The following is a 22,703-nucleotide window of genomic DNA, read 5'->3' as shown; positions in this document are numbered from 1 at the left end:
TCTAGAGCACAGGCCCAATGGTTGTGGCACCCGAGCTTAGCTGCTCTGCAGGCATCTTTCCGGATCAGGGATTGAGCCCAAGACTCCTGCATTGGCAGGCTGATTCTTTACCCCCGAGGCACCAGGAAAGCCCCTTATTTTAAAAAGATTAGATATCAGAGCAGAATAATTTGTGGTAGCTTTGCAAATTCTTAAGGTGTAGCCTGGCTAACCCACTTCTTTCAATACAGAAAATATTTCTTAATAAACTGCTAGAAACAAAATAGGAATTTCACAGGTGTTAGTTTACTTTTTTCTCTAAATATAACCACTGATTTCAGACTTGCCAATTTGGGCCCCATGGATGATGACATTACTGTCCTGTGGGGGCCGGATGGTAAATAAACATAAAAGGTTGAAAGTTTAAGGAAGACACATGTGAACCAAGTGCCTTCCAGGTTTTGGAACTGAAAGGTGTCACGGCATTTGCTGCAGTGGAAAAGGCCTAGACATTCTGAATTTGGGTCCTGTGGATGTGGATTTCCATCTGTAAGAAGCCCCTTCCTTTTATCCTCCTCCTTTACTTCATCTGACCCTTCTTTCTTTCTAAGTTGAACACTTACTCTGTGCCAGCTACTGTACCAGTTGCTGGCACACAACTCCCTATGTTAGCCTGCAAAGCTTGTCATAACAAAATATCGCAGAATGGGTTCTTTACAGGCAAACATTTATTTTCTCCTAGTTCTGCGGTTCACAGTGTTGGCTGGTTTGTTTTCTACTGAAGTCTTTCCCCCTGTTGTCTTTTTCCTGTATCATCGCTTGGTCTCCCTCTGTGGACATTCATCCCTGGGGTCTTCCTCTTCCTACAGGGACCTCATTCATAATTAGTTAGGTCCCCAAACTTACCACTTCATTTAGCCTTTTTTTCTGAGCTAAATTAAAAAAAAAAAAGTCTTTTATATTGAGGCAGAGTTGATTAACAATGTTTCTGACAGAACTTCCCAAACATGTACCACCACCCCTTCTGTAAAATAACTTGCCCCCATACACCATAATATCAAATGCATACTGTGGAAATCTTTCATGTTCCATATTTAGTGCCATGTGTAATGCTTGTTTTCATCAATTGTGATTCTCTTTTCTGAAAATGAATTTCCCTTTTTCATTTTACCTTTTATCCAGTGTGAAGTAATTTAAAAATCCATTAACACATATTGCCATGTTAATTAGATGATATTCTTCAAGGTCAAGAAACTATCAATAGATATTGAATAGTGACTATAAATAAACTCATCACAGTAATTAGATTTGTCAATTAAAATTGGGAACTGCAACTCTTTATGGCTGGAGTAAAGGTGGATCACTTTGGGAAAATAATTTTGCTCAACATAATAGAGGAAGATTGGATGATGATCTCATATGCAAGTTTGACCCCATGAGTGAAATAAGTTTCTGATATTTTGTCTATCAGCAGGTTCAGAAACTCTTAGAAGTATGGGTGCTGCTGAATCTTCTCTAAAAATATTTTAAAAAATTAAAATGTGAAATATCTATCATAATATTTGTCAAGAAGGCACTCTAATAATATCTAACATTTATTGAGAATTTGTCTATCTTTTGCCAGCGTGTGTACTAAAACTTTAATGCATTATCTCTTTTATTCCTCATAAAAACCGCATGAGGTATATAATTATCCTCTTTTTGCAGGTAAAACTTTTCCAGTCACTAATACTATTAATAAGTGCCAGAGCTGGATTAAAATTTCAGTTCAGTTCAGTCGCTCAGTCATGTCCGACTCTTTGTGACCCCATGGACTGCAGCATGCCAGGCCTCCCTGTCCATCACCAGCTCCCGGAGTTTACTCAAACTCATGTCCATTTAATCGGTGATGCCATCCAACCATCTCACCCGCTGTCATCCCCTTCTCCTCCCACCTTCAGTCTTTCCCAACATCTGGGTCTTTTCTTTGCATCAGGTGACCAAAGTATTGGAGTTTCAGCTTTAGCATCTGTCCTTCCAATGAATATTCAGGACTGATTTCCTTTGGAATGGACTGGTTGTATCTCCTTGCTGTCCAAGGGACTCTCAAGAGTCTTCTCCATTACTACAGTTCAAAAGCATCAATTCTTTGGCACTCAGCTTTCTTTATAGTCCAACTCACATCCATACATGACTACTGGAAAAACTGTGGCTTTGACTAGATGGACATTTGTCAGCAAAGTAATGTCTCTTTTTAATATGCTGTCTAAGTTGTGTAGAATTAAAATTTAGGTCCATCTGACTCCAAGCCCAACACTCTTGTCACCTCTCTGCATATTCGTTACTTGATAAATATTTTAATTCGTTTCATTTCGTTTTGCGCTCCAATTGAGAAGGTTTCTGGTTAAAAAAAATGTAAATTTTTGTTTCCAGTTTTAGTAAATTTGGAATGGTTATTCTGAAAATCAGATCACATAATTTATTGCATATTTTTTCATTTTTTAATCAGATAGTTGTACAGTGTATAGAAGTTTGTGGTCAGTGTTTGGATTCTATTTTGTTGGTGACACAGAGCTGTATTTTTTCACATGTTCTCTCTTCATAAGGAGTCTGAATTGCACAGCAACTTCAGCATCACTGTTTTGGGGATGTCAAATGCTCTGTGCCCAGTTTTGGATGCCGCCAATCTAACATATTCACTCAGCCAGTAATCTTTAAGTGCCAGGCATATGCTACAGTCTAGCCTAGATGCTGACAATAGAGCAGTGAATTAGAAGACAAAAATTACTGAAGTCGAAGAATTTATATTCTGAATTTAGAAAGGTGGAACCAGTAGGTGATCTCGGATCTGTCTGACCCAAGTGTGCACACTATTCCGTCTTTTATCTGCTGAGTCACATTTTTTTTTTAACTTAAAACCAATATATTGTGTGTGTGTGTGTGTGTGTGTGTGTGTGTGTGTGTGTGGTGGTGGTGGTGGTGAGGTAAAGGTTTGGGGGTGTGCAGAATGTGTGGATAATGACTAGAGAGTAACATACCAAGCTGTGTTCATCTTAGTTTTTTAAACTGTCATCCTAACTGCTGACATCTGAGCCTGTAATACCTCACAGGGCATGGTTTATACTTTCTGTTTGTTGCAGAAAATTGTCTGGAGTTTGTGGTATGCCAGATCCCCAAGGAGAGTGGCCACCAGAAACTTCCGTGATGAGTAAGGGATCATTATACAGAATAGCCCTCAATGCTGAACATCAACTTGCATGCCAACTTTTTATTATTTTGTTAAATACTGAGTATTCATTAGATCTTAGGTTCCAGATAATGGAAATAAGTAGAGATTTGGGGGAATGAGACAATGGTAAATAGCAAATATTTGATATGGATAGATTACTACCTATAACTGTATCTGACAATAAAGCTGAAGAGAGTTGAAATGTGTGCTTTGCTAAATGGCTTTTGATCTCATGGCAAAGAATGGGAACGTCTTCCCATGTCCTTCAAAATGGAGAACAGATATCTTGGAATATGTGGTTGTTTCTAAGTGGTACATAGGCCAATATATAAACCTGTCCTCTCTATAATATCAACTTTTTCTGACTAGCCAGAAGAAAGTGAAAGTGTTAGTCATTCAGTCGTGTCCGACTCCTTTCGACCCCTTGGACTGTAGCCCTCCAGGCTCCTCTGTCCATGGAATTCTCTAGGCCAGAATACCGGAGTGGGTTGCCATTCCCTTCTCCAGGGATCTTTCTCACGCAGGGATTTGACCCAAGTTTCCTGCACTGCAGGCAGATTTTGTTTTACCATCTGGGCCACCAGGAAAGCCCACCCAGAAGAAAAAAATCCTAAATTAAAAAAGAGTAAATATAGATAATTTACAAAGAAGCATGCCAATTGTATTTTCATTTTTAAAATTTGGTAATTGTTTATTGAAATATACATAGAAAAAAGTGAACATAAGTATGGAGATGATAAATTTTCACTGAAAACAACTGATAGCATACCAAGCAACAGAGCATTAGCCCTCAAACCACACTGTGCAGTTTTCCAGTGTCTACCTCCTTCCACCAAGAGTAAGCCCTCCCGACGTCCAACAGCACAGATTAGTTCCACCTGTTTCTGAACTTTATCGACATGGAAACATAAGGTAGCAGAAAAGTCTTGCTTTTTTCACTCAGCGTCGAGTTTGGAGGAGTCAACACTGTTCTCTGTAAGTAGGCGTAGACTGTTCATTCTTCTTGTCTTGTGTTCATTATGTGAATATACTACTTTTCATTTATACTTTTTCTTCTTTATGGGCATTTGGGCAATTTACAGATTTTGACTATTACAAAGAGCTTTGACATGATATAAAACTTTTTCATGAACATAGGTATGCATTTACTAAGAGCCAGGTTGCCGGGTCATAGTTTTATATATGTTTTGCTTTAAAAGATATAATTTTTCAAAGTGGTATTGCAAATTATATTCACACTAGCAGTATATTAGAGTTTTAGTTGCTTCATGTTCTTGACATAATTTTTCCATCTTTTTAATTTTAGTCATTCTAATGAGTACAACAGACTGGTTCCAAATAGGAAAAGGAGTACGTCAAGGCTGTATATTGTCACCCTGCTTATTTAACTTATATGCAGAGAACATCATGAGAAACGCTGGACTGGAAGAAACACAAGCTGGAATCAAGATTGCCAGGAGAAATATCAATAACTCAGATATGCAGATGACACCACCCTTATGGCAGAAAGTGAAGAGGAGCTAAAAAGCCTCTTGATGAAAGTGAAAGAGAGTGAAAAAGTTGGCTTAAAGCTCAACATTCAGAAAACGAAGATCATGGCATCCGGTCCCATCACTTAATGGGAAATAGACGGGGAAACAGTGGAAACAGTGTCAGACTTTATTTTTGGGGGCTCCAAAGTCACTGCAGATGGTGACTGCAGCCATGAAATTAAAAGACTCTTACTCCTTGGAAGAAAAGTTATGACCAACCTAGATAGCATATTCAAAAGCAGGGACATTACTTTGCCGACTAAGGTCCATCTAGTCAAGGCTATGGTTTTTCCTGTGGTCATGTATGGATACGAGAGTTGGACTGTGAAGAAGGCTGAGCGCCGAAGAATTGATGCTTTTGAACTGTGGTGTTGGAGAAGACTCTTGAGAGTCCCTTGGACTGCAAGGAGATCCAACCAGTCCATTCTGAAGGAGATCAGCCCTGGGATTTCTTTGGAGGGAATGATGCTGAAGCTGAAGCTCCAGTACTTTGGCCACCTGATGCGAAGAGTTGACTCATTGGAAAAGACTCTGATGCTGGGAGGGATTGGGGGCAGTAGGAGAAGGGGACGACCCAGGATGAGATAGCTGGATGGCATCACGGACTCAATGGACATGAGTCTGGGTGAACTCTGGGAGATAGTGATGGACAGGGAGGCCTGGTATGCTGCGATTCATGGGGTTGCAAAGAGTCGGACACGACTGAGCGACTGAACTGAACTGAATGAGTATGCAGTGATATTTGATTATAGTTTTAATTGTATCTCTTCAATATGATATTTTCATAATTTTAAATATTTTCTTTTAATTTAGATACTCTGTTTGGTTAAATGTTCATTTTTTTGTCCACCTTTTTACTGAGTTTTCTGTTTTTGTGTTTTTCTTATTGATTTGTAGTTCATTGTATATAATGGGTACTAGCCCTTTACCAAGAATCTATATTGCAAATATCTTCTCTTATACCTTATGTTGAATACACATTGTTAGCTAATGCATAAGCATAAGACTTGGTTGCAGTTTGGCTTGCAAGAGGTCACTTTGAGTTGTGCCCCAAAGGATGAAGGTTTACTTACGTATTTGTTCCACTATTACTAAAGGCTGTAGGTACCATGTTCCCCAGCCCTGTCCTGGTCTCAAGTGCCCTATCATTGAAGTTAAAACCAGGAAAATTCAAGAAACAATGAATAAGGCAAGGTCCTTGAAGTTTGCTAATGTACTTCATAGTCTCAGGAATATTATAGAATTTAGGATACAAAGTTACATTTAAGAGATATCAGAAAATTAGTGTTTGTAAGAGATGAGTGGCATGTGTAATTGAATTAAATGCCATATTTTAGGAGACAAGTAGTTCTCAATCCAAGGAAGAAGAGGTTTTAGAAAACTGTCCCATGTTTGGTGGTAGGCACGTGGTATGTTTGCAGTCCTGGAATGACAACATCAAAATTGCTATTCCGAGTCCAGCCATGAAAGTCACGTGACGCCTTGGCCCAGGCCTTCTGTTTGTACCCAGCGTAAGTGCTTTTCTCTGTTATTCTCCTTCCCTCTCTATTTACATATATGTGTCATTAGGGATGCGTTCTGCTGTAGATAGCAGTTGACATTCATGAATCTTGCCAGTTTTATGAAATGAGAAATGGACGGGTGAGGAGTCCAGAGCTGTCACAGAAGCTCAGGGAAGTGGGCTCTCCTTCCCGCTCCATTCTCTTTGGCGTCTAGGCCTTTGTCCCCATGTGCCTTGACTCAAGGTCTCTTGAGATGCCTGCTGAACTGCTGGAAGAACACGTGTCTTCCAGGTGGGAAGAAGCAAGAGAGCAAAAGAGCTAGCAGGCTAGGTCCTGATAGGTTTGATTCACGGGCACATTCCGTAGAGACGTCCTCCACTTTGTTATGGCCTGAACCCTAATATATGTCCACAGCTGGCTCCAGAGAAAGTTGGAAAAGAGGACTTTGTTTGTTTGTTTTCTAGCTGCGACTGTAGGGAAGGCAAGAGCAAGGAGGCCTGTGAAAGGGACATGGTCCATGAAGGCCACAGAACCTTCATCTCCCTCCTTTTACTTTTATGTGTTTTCTTTATTTGTCATGATGAAAGTATTAGAGACTTGTTAAAGAGAGCAAAGAACGGGAAAATGCCCATCATTTTAAGAACCTTAAGAGCTGGATACGTATTCTGACACTAGCTTGCTTGGCCCTCTCTGTCAGTTTGAGACAGAATTTTGTATGAAACGAAGGGAGGAGGAGAAGGATGTAGGGGGAAAAAATTGTCTTTTAGTTTATGGTGTGTCCTGATGTTACAAATTTTAGATTTTCTTTAAGTAAATTGGTCCATCTTTTGGAGTGATTTTTTATCCTTTTACATTTAAGATGTGATGCCCCATTGGGATATTTAGAAAATGTATTATTTTTTCTAAGCTTTTTGGCATTTAATTATTGAATCAGTTAGACATTTTACCTTTTAATGTGAGGGCACGAGATCTAAGCTACTTTTTTTTTTTTCCTGTTATTTAAATTCCACTTTCCTCTTTTTCCCTTTTCTCATTTTCTTGTAGCTTCCCTTTTCTTTCTGTTTCCTTCTGCTTGCTTTTGACTTTTTCAGTCTGGATCTCTATATTTCCCTCACATTCTGCCACCAGACATCACAAAGCCTGCCAACTCTGCCCTGGGGCATCCTTTGCTTTCCACCCTGCCATCCCCTGAATGTTCTCTTCCACCCTTTGTATAGTAGTCAGTTAGATTTTAGGAAATCGGGTTGAGTCATTCACAGTAATGAGTGCCAAATAAATCAGAGGTATTTTAGGCTCTTCCTAAGAGAGGCTAGGGAAAGAGAACCCTCTGATTGTCTTAAGATCGTCCAGTTCTAGCTCTCAAGTGTGCCGATGAAGTCAGCATAATTATTTTTATATTCTTCCCTGTAAGGGGACTGTCCTGCCCTAAACAAAGTATGACTTGCTACTACAACAGATTCTGCCCCCGGGATACACTAGTCAGAATACTTAGGCCATATATTTTGCATGTTGGAGAAGGTGAGTCTAAAGATTCCAAAAGCATCCCTGGACAGCTCTCTCAATCCTGCTAGCTCTCTCTCACTCGTCTTCCCCAGATAAACAGAAACATGCTTACTTTGTGTGTTAGAAAAAAGATCACAGATGTGAACTGCTTTATATTTATGTCTCAATATGATACTTAACTCATTTCAGGATAGCAGATTTTATGTTATGGTATAATTTACATTTTCTGAGGTATTTCCAGTCTTCAATGTTCGGTGGCATCAGACTGCAACTTAAAATAAGTAAGGATTAAGGGACTAAAGAGATAAAGATGAGGTTTAAAGAAAATTGGCTGGAAGGACTAAAGGACAGTGAGTAATTTTCCACTCTTTTGATTCCCCAGTGAATGCATTTGTGAAGATCTTTGTTTTAGAAAGCTGCTTATATCCTGAGTGAAGTCAGAGAAAACACTAAAATGATGAGATTATGATTGGGAAATGGTTGGGGCTGGGGGGAGAGCCTATATAACACATGTGTGAGCTAAGTGACTTTTGAAAACTGTCTTCAAGGTGAAAGTAATAAGCCAACCATTTGCCAGTGTCTCTGGAACATACTGTCAACCCTTGATTATGTAAGGGGGCAGTGGTGTGGATAATTAGCAAAGAGTCAATAGTTGCCCATGCTTTTCTACTAACGTGGGCAGGGGAGTGGTTGGTTCAGATTGTTCAGCAGATAGAGGAGAAAGGAAGTCTTTCTCCTCAAACCTTCAACACTTCTTTCTTCTCATTTTAAGCAATAACTTTGTTTCTTACCTCACAGCAGAAAAGTATTATTTCACAGAAGTATCTGGAGAGAGTTTCTCTATCTTCCTCTCTTCACATTATTCAACCCATCTGTCTGTCTATACATGCAAATCCTCCATTTCATCGTTCACTGTGGATAAGGTGTATTTCTTTCTGTGGCAGCTGTCCCTTTCTCCTCCCTGACCACACTCCTGCCATTTGCTCTTAAGGTCCTGTCCTCTGGTCTAATCAAGGACATTGCTCTAGCAAATATTTTTCTCTCTTCATGATTTTTTTTTTTTTTGCTTTTTATCAAATAATTCCAATGAGCAAACACATAAGTTATTTTTTGCTTTCTTAGAAACAGATAACTACAATAATAAAACTCCAAAAAATCCCTTCCCTCCATTTTTTTGCTCTTCTTTATAGCAAAACCCCTAGAAAGAGCTGCTCTCTACACTCTGTGTATCCTTTGTTGCCATTTGTCTTTGAGCTCACCTGATGACCTTGAAACAGCTCTCATGAAGGATATCTGGCTTGTATGTGGCTGAATGGGTTTTCCATAAAGTCTTCCCTGACCAGCCTGTATAAAAGAGCCTCCTCCATCACTCTGGATACCCCTGGGATCCCCCTCTTTTTTTTTTTTTTTTTTCCCTCGGCCCTCATCTACGCTTGACACGTTGTATATTCACTGAGTCAGGATTTTTACTTTGTTGACTGCTGAGTCCTAGTACCTAGAACAGCATCTGTCTCGTAATAGGCACTGAGTAATATTTACTGAATGGGTAGATAGCTGGATCATAAGGGAGACAAGTGTTTCTTATTTGTTTTTAAAGTTTTAAGGACTGAATTCAGGTTCTGTTTGGATGGCATCATGGGGAGGGAGAAAAGGATGTACGTGTGGAAGGAGAATGGGACCGGAACCCAGGTGTCGCCCGTTTGGCAATCCTTGGAAGGGGATTCTCCCTGTTTGGGTGAGGATGGAGTGGTGCAGGTAGCATAAAGGTGGATGATGAGCTTTGTTAGGCCTCAGAGTAGCCAGGTAATATAGCCTCATGTAAAGCTGGACAACCCCAGAATTTTTTGCTCGGTCATAAAGCAAACATGAGATACGCTAGCTAGGAGGAACTGTTCCCAGTTCTGACTGGCCTCATGAATTCTTGAACAAAATCTGTCACAAACTGTAACTTCTTCCATATATATATATATATATATATTTTAAGATGGAGACTAATAGCCTTCTCTTAAGAAGTGTTTTTGGCTTACAAAGAGAGACAGCATAAAAAATAACACATTATGTATATGAAAATCAGCAGCTGCAGTGCTGTGAAAATGAGCCAATGAGATTTTTAAATTAAAAATATTCTACTTTCAAACCTCCTATGTCTTACCATTAAAAAGTTCTCCAAGGCAACGAGCCTTCGCTATAAAAGCTTGAAATCTGTTTTAATCTTAGCTCTGTTGCAGAACTAATGGAACAGCGAAATGGGGCAAAATTTCTTCAGTTTCCTTTCTGTATGTTGAGGATTCTGGAGTGGAGTTGAGTTAGCAAACACATTTCATCTTCTGTGCCAGCTGTGATCAATTGGTAAGGGCAGCCTAGAGTGCTGTGTGGATAAGCATTGGCGACCACACCTAGGTGCAGCAGAAACGAAACTCGAGATTGATTGGTGCTGTCTGCCTTGGGTTTAGGAAAGATGAATGGCAGCTTGTGTGTGTTGTGTCTTTGCTATCTTGGACTTTATAGTCTCTAAGATATTTTTTAGTTCTAAAATTCAATGATTGGGAATGCCTAGTATATTATATAGTGTCTTTGCAGTAAAGGCAATGATAAGATTTTATATGTAAGGTAGTAAAAATATGTTTTAGTGAATGCTTTTGGAAAATCTGATTATCTTTCATAACAATTTCTTCTTTCTTCACTCCACTCTGGGATTTATATATTACTCAAAACATTTTTATACTGTGTGCTACATGATAAGTGTGTACAAGCAGCGTATAAAAGTAGTAGCTAAATTTTGCCATAGGAAACTCAAGTTAGCATCAGTTAATATAATTCATCTATATCAGGTTTTAGTTTAATTTAAAATAATCTTGCAGTTTTACCCACTGGTGTTGTTTCTTGATAAGCCCATAGGAGGTACTATTTTAGTGTCCAGTAAACAAAACATTTCAATTGCAACCTTTTAAAATTGCTACAGAAACTTCTAGAATTCAGTTATGCAGTCTTAGTTAAGATAAATATAAGGGTGAGATGTAAGGGAGCAAGCATATCTAGAGATATTTAGAGGTAGTTCAGCTTTAAACATTGGAGAAGGAAATGGCAACCCACTCCAGTGTTCTTGCCTGGAGAATCCCAGGGATGGGGGAGCTTGGTGGCCTGCCATCTATGGGGTCACACAGAGTTGGACACGACTGAAGTGACTTAGCAGCAGCAGCAGTAGCTTTAAACATGGAACCGTAATTATAATACAAATCTGATCTGCTTCAGTTTATATTTCTTAAGCAGTTCTTCTTTGCCTACCACCTGCAACATGCCACATAAAACAAGTTGGAAACATTCAGTCCAGTATATGGATCTAATTTCATTTGTTTCTCAAGAAAAGTATCAAAATATGATATAATTATGTGACTAGATGAAAAGCACCATTATGTTTGGAATATTTTTAGTGCAAAAATCCAAGTGATCACAAGAAAGAAATGTCAATTTATGGAAGTAAGCATGTGTTTGTCATGTAACTGTTAAATGTGTCTTACTCATCTTCAAACTTGGCAGTGAATTTGGCACTTAAGTTCTTAGAATTTTTGAATAGAAATAATTAAAATAGGACTTTGGATAAATATACTTTGAAACACATTATTTCATATATATATATAATCCTGGAGTTATTTGTGGTATTTGAATCATCTGAACCAATTTTTTCTAATTTCTGATATTTGAAATAATCAAAGGGATTTTTTCTTAAGAACTGAAAAAGATATTTAAATATCTAACTCAGCTCTCTCTCTCTCCTTTCCTCGCTTTTCTTTTGCTTTATATTTTATGTGATTTCTGTGTTCATTCTGGTCATTTGGTTTTATTTTTGTTATCTCATTTGTTTGGTCTTAGTCGTATTGCTTTAGAACAAATGCAGTGAAATAAATCGGATCCCACTTTCTGGACGAAGCTTAGTGTCAGTCAGACACCTGGCTCAGTGAAATGCCTGCTAAACTAAGCAAACAGTGGTGTGCTTTCCCACCCTGACCATGCTGTCTGAGTTTTGTCTGGACTGGGTTGATGGTTTTGTACTCATACTATCCGATTTTGCCCTTTTGGTAAGCTGATTTTGTTAACTGAGTCTATTTTGCCTCCTTCACTGTAAACTCTAACTAGTTGCCTCAGGGTGTCTGTGTTGTGCAAGTAATTCAAGGGCTGGAGGTTGTAGGTTTCTTTCTTTCTTTCTTTTTTTTTTTTTTTTTTTTACTGTTTTTACAAAGTAGCCATCTCCCGCTGGCTGGGTCCATTTTGTGTTTGTTTTTCTTTGAGCAGTTGGACAGTGCTTTCTACCCAGTAGGCTCTCAATATTTGCTTTTAAATCTCTATGTATTTTTTTATTTAAGATATAGGTTAAGAGGTTATACCATGAATTAGGACTTCACCTATGTGGTTCTGATATGAATTCCTCTGGAATCTTAGTTTAGTAACTTTGGATGTTCTCAGCTCTTTCAAAGTCTCCCCAAACCATTTTTGAAGACCTCGTTATGAGATCTCCTTCTGGGATCTGAGATATTTTTGGCAATTTCAGATATCCAATTCCTTTCCTTTCCATTTTTCTAGATTTATTGAAACTCCAAAGTTATTTTTTCACTGAATATCACTCATAAGCTTTTAGATGAAAATTTCTGAATAAAGGGTACAAAGGGAGATGTTGGTAGTTAAATTTCTTCTTGTCATTTTGATGAACCATGAAAGAGGAAAGGAGAATTTCCATATTTAAGAACATTGAAGGAAATGTAGAAGTGGGAATCTTGTAATACCATAGTGATTCAAAACTGGATATAGAGATGTTTCTTAATTTTACATATGAGGAAATGAAATTAAAGAAAGACTGACTTGTCCAAAAAGCACTCCTGTTAGTAACTGAAGGACCCTCAGACACCTATCGCAGTGCTCTTTCAACCTGATTGTCCTAGGAGGTAGATCATAGATTGCTCAGATATCCACACCTCTCCTTGCTTTCTTTGGTCTAGAGCAAATCAAAAGTGACCAGGTACCGCTAAACCTTGTCCTGAAATCGTGAAAAGAGAAACAGTGAAAGATGTGCTGAGCTAGGGGTGAGAGACTGGGTAAAGGTGAGTGGTGAGTGATTAAACATGGAAGGTTTCATGCATCATGCTTATCTAGTATTTGCAGAGGTTTTTTATTTTCATTTTTTAAAACTTCACCAAATTGCATGGGCTTTTATAGCAAAGACTAACCATCTCATGACCATCAACACTCCCTCGAAATTGTTTTCTTCCTTTTTCTGTTATATAGGAATGCATTCCAATTTAGGGTACTTTAACTGTCAGAAATATCAGAAAGAGCTTTTGCACTTTATGCAATCTTCCCAAACCCCTCTCCTGTAGACACAGAGTAAGAGCAATTTTGAAGCAATCCTTGGTGTTCTTCCCATTGCCCTTTCACCCAGGATGAGGCTTTCAGCTAATTAGTTCTTCCTGACACCTCAATGAGAGTTTTACTGTGCTCTACCTAGTAAGGTGGATTGGGGGAGGTCACACAACTCGGGCCTTGCTGAGATATATTTGTAAAAACCATATTTTGTTTAGCTGCTCGACACCTAACATTTTGGTTGCCCAAGTGCTCACAATTTAAAGGTTCCAATGAACTGAAACTTAGCATTTTAACTTTAGGTCAGCTTCTTTACTCTGTTTCTGCCTCTTTTCTTTAGATATTACAAGTCCCAAGTCATAGTGAAATCATTTTTATTTTGCTTTTTAAAAAATGTGAAGAAATACTGAATGTCAGGATAGGGTCACTGAGTTTCTTTCTATAGGCATATTACTTAAAGATTAAAAGGTAATGAAAGAACAAGAAACTCTTAATATTTTTAGCATTCACTGTGCTTTGGAAAGGCCGCAATCAGAGGGTCGTCCATGCTGTGGTATACCTTCACAGAAGCGTGAAGCCAGTTAATGTGCAATTACCGGCATTGGTGCTTTATCTGAGGGGTCTTTCACAATGAAACTTTTAAACAGGCTAATTGTAGACATCTGCTTCACGTTACCTTACCAGCGACATAGCCATTATTTGCTGAGATCTTCTTAGCTTTTACAGCTTCACACAAAAGGGCATATTGGCAATTCCGTTTCCTATATAATAGGGCTACTATGCAAAATACTGAGCTGGAATTCCGCATTGTTGTAGAAATGCTCAATGTCACCAGAGCGATTGACTTGTTCCACCTGGCTTCCAGACATTTGGAGAGGCAAAACATATGTACCTTAATTGCAAAATGTGGGCTTAATGAACATGCAGCCGTTATGTTATACCAAATTCAACAATTGACATGATGGCAAGCTACTTAAGAACATGTCACAATGTTTGGGTTTTAAGAGGTTTGCCTTTGGCAGTGTTTCAGAGAAGAATGTGTTTCTTACATTTGCAGTCCTGTGAGCCAATAATAAAGTGTTCAGCATATGAAGCTGGTATTTATTTTAAATTGCTATGTCAATATTTTTGTTTGAAAGCAGGTTTGATTCCCTGTGTGGACTTTGTTGAAGCCTTCTATCACTGCTTTTTATTTGAGTTTGATTTAGCTTCCTTTCCCCCTGATTTTGTGTTTTGCAGAATAGCTTGCATGAAAGCCTTCTGATTGGGCTGGGGGGAGAAAGTTGCTGTGTGAATTTCAAAGCCCAGACAATGTGAAAAAGGAGCAAACACTTGCTGAAGGCATCAGAGAAGTGACTGCAATCAAGCAGTGTTGGTTCTGTGACCTTGAAGCTTCCCAGAATAGCTACCACATGGGAATCATGGAAGCCCTGGATTCAGATGCCTCAGGATGACCTCATCACCAACAGCCCCCTTCCTCCTACTGACATGTCTCCAGGCTCTATGCCAATGTTTAGACGTTAGCAGGAATCCAGAAAATCAGGCTTTTGTTTTCAAAAACACAAAATAAAGGCAGCCATTATGGAATATTGCATAACTGATTTAATCCTAATGTGATGTCAAAACAAATTTCCCCAGTAGTTGAGAGAATGCTTTATCTACCACAGATACAATTGCTTTGTTGGTGCTGGGTGCTCTTCCAATAAATGGTTGGGCACTTCTCTTCATGAATTCTCGCAATTCTCCATCCCGGGCACATTTCTGTGGGTAATTAAAATGGTCTTTTTATAACGGCAGTATGAAACAGTATGCATCCTCTAAACACACTGAGCTGAAAAAATATTGTATTCATAAATGAAATTGGACATTTTGAAAGGTTAATGCAAAAAGCTACTTTGCTTTTGGTGATCAATAAGGAAAAAAGGATTTCAGGTAATTAAAAGCTGTGAAGTGAACATTTCTCATTTGGAACCTATTAAAAAGAATATAAGCAGACAGAGGCGAGAGATAAATATGGAAAACAAGGGCTTCAGAAATTTTGTTACATGTTGGCAAGGGGAATGTAACAATATATATTCTGAGGTCTGAAATAATATAACATGTTATTACAGATAATATAACAAATTATACAGTCTATAAATTATGTATGTATATTACTTAATTTAAGCATTAAGTTGCAATTTAAAAGTATGCCTACACTGTATTTTGGACTCTGATTTAGTTATTGTTTAGGTTTTTCTTACTCAAGAGTTTGAACTTGGTACCGGTGTATGGCATGGGTGCAGAATTTCAGGTCCATTCCTGACTTACGAATCACAACCTGCAGTTTAAGGTATTCCCTATTTGTGATTTATTTGCATATCAAGGTTTGAGAACAGGCCTTTTGGTGGTTGTCCCACTAAGGTGTGTTGCCCTTTAAAAATTCATGCTCATTTTTTCAGGCCCAAATTAATAATGTTACCTGGGCTAAATATGAGGATAATAATAAACTCTGCCTGGGTTGTTTTAGAGCACGTGACTGCTCACAATGTGGCAACTAAGGGAATTAAATACTAGAGGTGCCAGACTCCAAATATTACTTCTGGGCATGTGTGTGGATGTGTTTCTGGAAGAGATTAGCATTTGAATCAGAGCATTGAATAAAGCAGATGGCCCTCCCCAAGGTGGGCAGGCATCATCTAATCTGTTGAGGGCCCCAAGAGAACAGAAAAGCAGAGGAAGGGTGAGTTCGCTTCCTTTCTTTCAGCTGAGACATCCATCCTCTCTTGCCCTTGGACATGAGAAGTCAGCTCCTGGTTCCTGGCCTTTTGGATTCAGATTGGGTTTTATACTCTTAGAACTGCCTGCCTCCCTCCCACCTCAGGTGGGTCAGTTCTCTGATTACCTGCCTAAACTTTTGCCAGATACAGGATGCTAGACTATAAAATTATTTTGCTTTCTCTCCAGTTTTCATATAGCTTTGAGAACACTGAAGTAGCACATGTTCATTTTAGTTTTGATGTAGAATTGCAAAGATGTATTGTTTGCATGGCTTCCCTGATAGCTCAGTTGGTAAAGAATCTGCATTGAATCTATAGATTGCTTTGGGTAGTATACTCATTTTCACTATATTGATTCTTCTGATCCATGAACAAGTTTATTTCTCCATCTATTAGTGTCCTCTGATTTCTTTCACCAGTGTTTTATAGTTTTCTTTATATAGGTTTTTAGTTTCTTTAGGTAGATACATTCCTAAGTATTTTATTCTTTTCATTGCAATGGTGAATGGAATTGTTTCCTTAATTTCTCTTTCTATTTTCTCATTATTAGTGTATAGGAATGCAAGGGATTTCTGTGTGTTGATTTTATATCCTGCAACTTCACTTGAGTATACTATCCAAAGCAATCTATAGATTCAATGCAATCCCTATCAAGCTACCAATGGTGTTTTTCACAGAGCTAGAACAAATAATTTCACGATTTGTATGGAAATACAAAAAACTGCAAATAGCCAAAGCAATCTTGAGAAAGAAGAATGGAACTGGACGAATCAACCTGCCTGACTTCAGGCTCTACTACAAAGCCACAGTTATCAAGACAGTATGGTACTGGCACAAAGACGGAAATATAGACCAATGGAACAGAATAGAAAGCCCAGAGATAAATCCACGCACTGATGGGTCACCTTATCTTTGACAAAGGAGGCAAGAATATACAATGGATTATAGACAATCTTTAACAAGTGGTGCTGGGAAAACTGGTCAACCACTTGTAAAAGAATGAAACTAGAACATTTTCTAACACCATACACAAAACTAAACTCAAAATGGTTTAAAGATCTAAATGTAAGACCAGAGACTATAAAACTCTTAGAGGAGAACATAGGCAAAACGCTCTCGGACACACATCACAGCAGGATCCTCTATGACCCACCTCCCAGAATACTGGAAATAAAAGCAAAAATAAACAAGTGGAACCTAATTAAAATTAAAAGCTTCTGCACAACAAAGGAAACTATAAGCAAGGTGAAAAGACAGCCTTCCGAATGGGAGAAAATAATAGCAAATGAAGCAACTGACAAAGGACTAATCTCGAAAATATACAAGCAACTCCTGTAGCTCCATTCCAGAAAAATAAACGACCCAATCAAAAAATGGGCCAAAGAACTAACCAGACATTTCTCCAAAGAAGACATACGGATGGCTAATAAACACATGAGAAGATACTCAACATCACTCATTATCAGAGAAATGCAAATCAAAACCACAATGAGGTACCATTTCACGCCAGTCAGAATGGCTGCTATCCAAAAGTCTACAAGCAATAACTGCTGGAGAGGGTGTGGAGAAAAGGGAACCCTCTTACACTGTTGATGGGAATGCAAACTAGTACAGTGACTATGGAGAAAAGTGTGGAGATTCCTTAATAAACTGGAAATAGAACTGCCTTATGACCCAGCAATCCCACTGCTGGGCATACACATCGAGGAAACCAGAATTGAAAGACACACATGTACCCCAATGTTCATCACAGCACTGTTTATAATAGCCAGGACATGGAAGCAACCTAGATGTCCATCAGCGGATGAATGGATAAGAAAGCTGTGGCACATATACACAATGGAGTATTACTCAGCCATTAAAAAGAATACATTTGAATCAGTTCTAATGAAGTGGATGAAACTGGAGCCGATTATACAGAGTGAAGTAAGCCAGAAAGAAAAACACCAATACAGTATACTAACACATATATATGGAATTTAGAAAGATGGTAATGATAACCCTGTATGCAAGACAGCAAAAGAGACACAGATGTATAGAACAGTCTTTTGGACTCTGTGGGAGAGGGAAAGGGTGGGTTGATTTGGAAGAATGGCATTGAAACATGTATAATATCATATGTGAAACGAATCACCAGTCCAGGTTTGATGCATGATACAGGATGCTTGGGGCTGGTGCACTGGGATGACCCAGAGGGATGTTACGGGGAGGGAAGAAGGAGGGGGGTTCAGGATGGGGAACACGTGTATACCTGTGGTGGATTCATGTTGATGTATGGCAAAACCAATACAATATTACAGGATGCTTGGGGCTGGTGCATGGGGAAGATCCAGAGAGATGATATGGGGCGGGAGGTGGGAGGGGGTTCAGGACTGGGAACTCATGTACACCCGTGGTGGATTCATGTCAATGTATGGCAAAACCAATACAGTATTGTAAAGCAAAATAAAGTAAAAATGAAAATTAAAACAAAACAAAACAAAAGCAATAATTGTAAAGTAATTAACCTCCAATTAAAATAAATAAATTAAAAAAAAAAAGAATCTGCCTGCAATCCAGGAGATCCTGGTTTGATTCCTGGGTTGGGAAGATCCCCTGGAGAAGGGTTAGTCTAACCACTCCAGTATTGTTGGGCTTCCCTGGTGGCTCGGCTGGTAAAGAATCTACCTGCAGTGTGGGAGCCCTGGGTTTGATCCCTGGTTTGGAAAGATCCCCTGGAAAAGGGAAGGGCTACCCACTCCAGTATTCTGGCCTGGAGAATTCCCAGGAATGTATAGTCCGTGGGATTGCAAAGAGTCGGACTTGACTGAGTGACTTTCACTTTCATTGTTTGTATGCTAGAAGACACTATTTTGTACAGGGGATTAAAATATACGGCTATCACTTTTGGATAACAAGTATTTTGTGTGTGTGTATATATATGTGTGTGTAATTTTTTTCCCCCAGTGACGAGGAAGGAAGGACCTCTGCTGTGTGCTATGTGTGTAAGGATGAACTATAAAATACATGGTTTAGAGCCTAATGCACATACTGTAATTCAGATAGGCCAGTGTAGAAGTGCTGCAGAAGTAGAAGTGAGAAGAAGGGCATTAGGTGCTCAGAGGTGAGAGATGCCACATCTGGCTGAATAGTTAGGAAAAGCCTCAAAGAAGAGGTAGTATCTGAACAGGACCTAAATGGGATAGGGAAATGGTATTCCCAGCCCAGAACACAGCAAGGGCACAGATGCTAAAACAGATTTATTTATGAGGTGCCCAGAAATATAATGGACATTCAGGCAAAGCTGAATATATGTGAAGGCAAATGGTGGGAGACGGAGGAATCTGATCACAGTGTGCTAAGCATGTGAACTGGCTTTCTGGAAGAAGCGTAATCGTTAGGGACGAAAATGGGAGAAAAGGAGTGCTGAAGGGAGAAGTGAGACAGGAAGAAAAGCGACTCTGTGCCTGAAGGCCTGACCACTGCAGGCTGGCCGTGGACAGGTCGCACTGAGCAGTGAAGAAATGCATGTGAAGTCTTTGTCAGTCTGAGCAAGGTTTCTCCTCAAACAGGGTATAGAGATCAGAAATCAGTGGCCGCTTCAAGTGATCGCGGCCACATAGTTCAGAGTCTAAAGAATACATTGGTCATTTGTTTGGCCCGAATGGATCTAATAAATTGAGAATCCAGAAAACCCATGATTGGGGGTTTTGATCAGTCAAGCTATGATTGACCACACTTTTCAGTTCAGGATCAATGAAACAAGTAAAGTGATTGGTTCTCATGATCTGGGAGAGGGCAGGTGAGGTAGGGGAACGTGGAGACAGGTCTCGTGTAGGGAGCACTGACTCAGAATTCAGACAGGGACAGCTATTCAGGCTCCGTCCTAATTCACTGGTGACTCTTGGCGTCTCTGCAACTGCGTGGGCTTCGGCATCCTCGGCTGTAAAGTGAGGACAGTCTCTATTCCTGGCCAATGTGGATACACTTCACCACGCTTTCTAGGTCTTTGAAGATCACAGTGAACAAAGAAATTTCAGTTTGGGAGACTGTGCCAACCAATATGATGAGATGGGAAGCTTAAATTGCTTTCTGAGTATCAACACAGTAAATTTTGTTGAATCGACATTCCACAAGTTGATGCAAAGGGAACCGTTGCCGGACACTCAAGCAATAGTGGTAGAGTTGCGGTTCACTGCCTTTTTGACCCCTAGACTGCTGGAGGGGTCAGAGAAGGGTGGGGGTTAGAAGCTGTGACTGCGCACATTCAAAGGTGACTTTGTAGAACAGGGCGTGATGCTGGTCCTTCAACAGAGATGTTCTACCGCTGGCTTGTGCCTATGTCTGTTAGTCTCCGATGCTTAAACTGCAGGTGTATCTTTTTGGTATTCATCACTGTGAATATTGTTTAAGACTTTGGCTTCCACGTGTCACATAGTTTATGCACTACAGGGAATGTCTGCCAATCAAGTAGTATGTCTCAGTGGGACGTATTTTTAAATTCTCGTGACCGTAATCACCTCTCATTACAATTTTCTGCAACATCTACTCTGGAAAGAATGCTACAAAAATAGAAAAAAAAAGGTTGTATTTTCAGAAAATTATTCACAATAATGCCAAATGAGTAAAATTCCTAAGTGTTTAAATGTCAAATAAAAGACAATGCTAACCTGACCTTCTTCAATTTTCATATGGAGCCTTATGAAGTTTGGGTAGAGTAAAGAGAAAGGTACCTTTTATTCCCAAAGGTTTTTAAAACCTGCCTTTAGTAGGCACTCTGTGTCTTCTCTTTGTAATCTCGGGTTTTATAGTCCCCTTTATCAATTGTGAGAGGTGTGGAAGGCTAGTTTATATCTTTCAGAAGGGACACCTGGGTCAACAGGTTGAAAGAACTTTGAAAGTTATTTGTATCTTTGGCAGTCACTGCATTGTGTAAGAATCGCTGTAGCTAGTGTGTAAACTACCTTTGAATAAGAGGCAGAAAATGGAATTTATCAGGGGACAATGCCCTTTGTTTAGAAGGAGCAACAAAAGATGAATAAAAGGACACAGCCAGTCTTCTGTGCTTAGTGTCCCATTTTTCCAGATAAAAAAGGGGATAATATTCAATCTTGCTTGTGCGCCAAGGCCTTTGGTACTTTAAGGAGATGGAGGAAGAAGGGAAATGAAAAAGAATAGAGCAACCAATATGTTCTTGAACTGTGACTTCTAGCAGCTGCATGTAAAAAAAACAACCATTATGGTTTTTTTTTTTAGTGTACTGTGAGGCTTATCCATTATGTGTGCAAACACAATCTGATTAGTATTTGTTATAAGCTCGTCTTGTCTGCTTTTATTATAGACATCACCTTCAGATGTGGGGCCACTGCAGCTATTAAATCAGGAATATTTAGCTATTATTTGTAATAAATGTCAGCAGGGCTGAACTGAAGCCAGCAGGAAATGTTCAGGGCAGAAAACACACTGACATTCATTCATGCAAATTTGCACCAGTGGCAGAATTAATCGCAAAGAGGGAGGGTAGGGCATACAATGCATTTATATTACTGGTTTGGCCAGTTCTCCTTCTTCCTGAATATGAGAGTTATAATGAACAGAAAGCAATCTGCTGACAAATAGTCCCATGTGAAGTACAGGCAGCAAGATTAACTTTCCAAAGCAGGTGTGTCTGTGTTTATAGTAAACCACCTTTCCTTCCCTCCACTCTGCCCCAGCCATCTGAGGCAGCTATGTGGCGTCCCTTTTCCTCTCTAAAAGACATGGAGATGTAGCATGCACATAGCTCTTACCTCTTAAAAAAAATCACAGGGGCACTCCGAAGAACATTCCGCGAACTTTGCTGAGTGCTGGACCAGACTTACCCTATTGTAACCCGGGATGCTTACCTCACGCTGGGAAGCTATGGTGATAGGAACTTGGCTCTGATGACTAAGCAACTGTAGTTTACTAAAAAAGAACATTCAAATCCTCTGTAATCTGCCTCTGTGTAAAGGGAGGTGAAACGGCTCCTACAACCGAATAATCTCCTCAGAGAAGACTGTAATCACCATTATTAAACATAGCTATTGCTTGAACCTTGCGAGCATCAAGGAGTATCATTTAATTCTCTGAGTGAGTAAAGTTATAAACTTCTGGTTATAAAGCAGAAAAGCATTAGAGCACTTATTTTTGTAGAAAAGGTGAGAAAATACAAGATGAAAGTATACTTAAAATTTTTTCTCATTTACTCATTGCATGACATTATTATTCCTCAGGAAACAAAAATTGCTGAAAGGAGCTGACAGAAAATATAGGTGACTTCAAAGATACTAATTCTTCTTATGGTGTTTTAGCCCTATCATTCAAATAAGAACATGAAGAACATGAGAAAAAAATATGCTTGATAAAGTTAACACAGAAAGCTTACAAGTTGTATACCAGTGTTAATCAAATTTAAGCTAAAGTCTTCTAAAATATTTCATTCATGGAACTCAAAGTAATGCTTCTCTAAAACAGGGTCCATCTACCCCCATCCCCTCCACGATCATTTGTACACGTTTATAGAATGTGTATTATAAACTGAAACACTTCTTTTCCTAATTCTGACCCTTGATGTGGTTATGTTTCTTTGTGTATTATTTTTCTTTGTGTAGGTTTTTAGGAGGGAGCTTACAGAAGTCAAATGGAAAAGGACATTTCTGTTAATGAAGTGAGTGTTGTACTAAATATAGCAACTGACTAGAATGACTTATGCTATAATTAGGGAAATCAGTCGTGGCATCAAGGGAGGTGTTGAACGTGGTTTCACCTGTGGGATGTTTGCGGTAACAATGGAGAAAACTAGGGAAGCTGACGCAACATTGTGACTTCTAACTTTTCAAAGCTGAGCTACTCTTTCGAACAATATTCT

The 22,703-nt window shown here is 39.1% G+C and overlaps 1 long non-coding RNA gene across 1 annotated transcript in view; it reads left to right on the top strand.

Moving 5' to 3' along the window:
- The window catches only part of LOC120863476, a 146,203-nt gene extending 131,540 nt beyond the window's left edge, over window positions 1–14,663 (top strand). The window contains exon 2 of the long non-coding RNA XR_005721006.1: window positions 14,316–14,663. This is a non-coding gene — a long non-coding RNA (uncharacterized LOC120863476). The remainder of the gene's footprint in view (window positions 1–14,315) is intronic.
- The last annotated feature ends 8,040 nt before the right edge of the window (window positions 14,664–22,703 follow it).

Source organism: Oryx dammah, unplaced genomic scaffold (genome assembly GCF_014754425.2).
Source record: "Oryx dammah isolate SB20612 unplaced genomic scaffold, SCBI_Odam_1.1 HiC_scaffold_5, whole genome shotgun sequence".
NCBI classification, from domain to species: domain Eukaryota; kingdom Metazoa; phylum Chordata; class Mammalia; order Artiodactyla; family Bovidae; genus Oryx; species Oryx dammah.
This window is presented reverse-complemented; position numbering and strand designations above follow the sequence as displayed.